Source organism: Opisthorchis viverrini (genome assembly GCF_000715545.1).
Source record: "Opisthorchis viverrini unplaced genomic scaffold opera_v5_21, whole genome shotgun sequence".
Lineage (NCBI taxonomy): Eukaryota > Metazoa > Platyhelminthes > Trematoda > Opisthorchiida > Opisthorchiidae > Opisthorchis > Opisthorchis viverrini.
Genome location: NW_008751677.1, coordinates 236,524 through 239,813, shown reverse-complemented (window position 1 = coordinate 239,813; position 3,290 = coordinate 236,524).

The following is a 3,290-nucleotide window of genomic DNA, read 5'->3' as shown; positions in this document are numbered from 1 at the left end:
TGCTTCTGTCCACTTGTGATGGAGTGTAGCCACAAGATAAGTTTCCGTATTTAAAAGTTTCCACAATGTTTGAAATTCAAAATATACTGCGGGTTGAGATGACACCCCATGCCGGTAATTCCCCACTGATGCCAGCTTCTACCTTTTTAGCCCAGGATTTTAAGCTGTCTGAAGGCATCTAATGCGTTGCCCACACGAATCGTTGCTTTCTTACGCATGAAGCTCTCTCTCTCTCCCTGATAAAAAACCGAATTCATAATACCGGCTTCTGTGGTAGAAGAGCCAGTGATGCTCCTCTTCGCCGTCGGTGGGCAGGGTGATGGGAAGTTGTGAATCAAACTTCTCACCCCATCAAGAACTGACTTGTTTCCCATCACATGAAGCAACTCAACTGGCCGAATAAAAGCAGTTTGAAAAAAATCATATGAAGAAAAGTGAACGGCTCCAAAATCAATCACATAACTGTCGTTAAATGGGAGCAGGGAAACCTTTGGAATTTCATAGAGGCGAAAACGAGCGCCCCAAGACCATTGGTGGAATGGTGCAGCGATGCAATACCTGTTTAGTGCCCATTTCCCAACTTTCGCTGAATTATTGTCAGTTCCCCCGACCTACGGTCCCATAAATCACTGATTACGTTTTTAAAAGATTGCATTGATTGCTGACCGACAGTCGTTCCAGTCCAAACAATTGTATGTAGGAAACACGGATGTTCCCCAGTTATTTTGTGGTGTGTATATCCTTAGTCTCGGAGCTTTCGTGTCGCGCCAACCTTCTTGTAGTTGAAAAGGCTATTGGGGACCGCTGACCTTCATTACAAACACTATTTAGAATCTGCACGTTTATGTCTACCGTAATCCGAACTACACCATGAAGCCATCATTAGTGTCAGTCTTGTCCCATTGTTATCTCAGTCTTGTGCTAGTTTCCGTTCACCCCAGTTTCACCCGTACAACTACGATATAAATTTGAACAGTATTCACGCAGCACGATGATTTGTGTTACTTATTTTTTTCAAAGTAGTGCACAACATGATTGAAAGAACTGAGTAAATGACGCAGAATCACATAACAAACAAAATACTAAAAATAATATACACATAAATCTGAACTTTTACTCGTTTTTATTTCACTGTTTCAGGCACCAAGTCGTCAAACCATCCAGCTAACATTTGACGAGGAGCAGCCAGTCAAATCGACTTGCTGCCTGAAAAAGTGAACTTCACGGAAGCATTGTCCACCCCCATTGAATCGATTCAATGCCAGAATTCGAATAGCACCGGTAAACACTCACGTGTCCAACACCTGTACAGCCAATGACACATATCCAACCATTCAGTGTACATGGAACACGCATCTTCAAGATTCGGTATCTTTCAGAAGCAACATTTGAGAGTCTAATAGTGCCCGGCTGCTTCAACATTTTTACCAAAGTGTGTAATTTGATATGCGTGCAACGTGTTTTGCTTTCAGGGCTTCCTCATGTATTTATCAGATTTTCCATGCATCTTAATCAAAACAGAGAGTACAATACATGCTTTTACTTCCCGTGACTTGAATCGTTTCTGACAAATCGCATGGGTATGAATTATGAGACTAGAGCCGTTATCGCACGCCGTTAGAAGCCTGTAAATCGTTGAGTGTCAATCCCATGAAGGACAGTTCGAACGGACATTAGAAAAACAGCAAAATTGTAGTTCCGTTTTAAAACAAGTGTTTCATGAACGAGGTAACTTTCACCTTCTAGACCCAGTGATAACTCAGTTCCAATGAACAACTCAGCTTTTGCAGGAGGCACCTGTAACTGACGTAATAGAAATTGGAAATATGTGGGCACCAATGCGTCCCTCATTAGATGAGAACATTCATTCAGGCATCACACACATGAACCAATCACGAACAACACACGAAGACCGGCCAATCACCAACATCCACATACAGTTGGGTCAAATATTCCAAAATAGGTTAGAAATAATATCCGATAGCCTGTATTATTTCATAGTTTTACTGATGGCTTGTTAAAACGTTTTGTTTGTCAAAAGACAATTAGATTGATGCTCGCTTTTGAAGGTTGGCGGGTTGCGTGAAACTGCATGTGCAATGGTTCTTCAATAAAACAAGCCTGAATAAAAAAAATAGTTCAACCTCCGAAGTAGTGTGACATGGCAGCCTCTAGTAGTACACCACAGCATTTGGCTGGATAGTAGCCTAAATCAGACAGGAGACAGGTATCATGGGTGTGAACGGAATAGAGAGGAATACTCGTATTGTGACTCAATTTTTCAATTTATTAGCTATGAACCGTGCGCCATAGATATATTAGTTCCAGCTGCTACAGTTTCGATCACCGGAAAACGAGAAAGAGGAGACTACAACAAAGCCAGGTGGACGAAGGCATGTGAAGTTTGTTTGGAAATTGGGTAACTGCGCACTGAAGGTGATAACTTTGAGGCATGAGGGCCATCGACTGCGCGATTGGGTCATTTCCACCAATGTCATTAACCACTGGTGATTTGAGTTCCAGGGCCCTCATCCAGGGAGGCGACAGTTGCCAACCCGGTCAAGTTTACTGATTAGTATTTTCGTACTTCAATGCCAGATATTATAATATGGTATTATGGAGCGTATAAAGAAAAACCAAACACCTTCATAAGCCACCATTAGTGAGTAGAGATTTCTTCGTGTCAGTGAAGTCAATCTATACTACAAAGCCGTAAAGCACATGACGGCTGTTTGATTCTTGTTAGGAATTATGAGCAACGCACATTTCGTGAAACCCGGCTTTGAAACCGTAGTCTTCCGGCCAGTGGTTGAACGCTTGACCGTTTGGCTACGAGTGGCTGATCGTTGGCGTGGTTAACTCCCACTGTGACAGGACAGGGTGCCACTTATCTTTTGACCTCGAAAGCCACATGACGTGGTTACTTGTTTACTGGCTACTTGAGTGACGACTTTTCAGAAGGGAACCTTCAGGGAAGTACTATCTACGGAGCTCAAACTTGTGGACTGATGATATCAGTTAGGTTAGTAGACAGCTCGGATCATACTTGCAAGTTCTCTTATTTGTATATTCAGTCAAACTGAACTGGCGATAAACGCTATTGATGTTCAGTTACCTGTTTCTAGATTTACGGTTTTAAAATCAGAGGTTATTCTCACACTTACTGGATTTTTATAAATGGCTCACCAGACCCGACACGACCAAGGTCATTTTCAGAGACGGTGAAAGAAGTTTCATAGGACAGAGCTTAGACTGCTAGATAATGGTATTCGCGCACAGGTGATGATAGT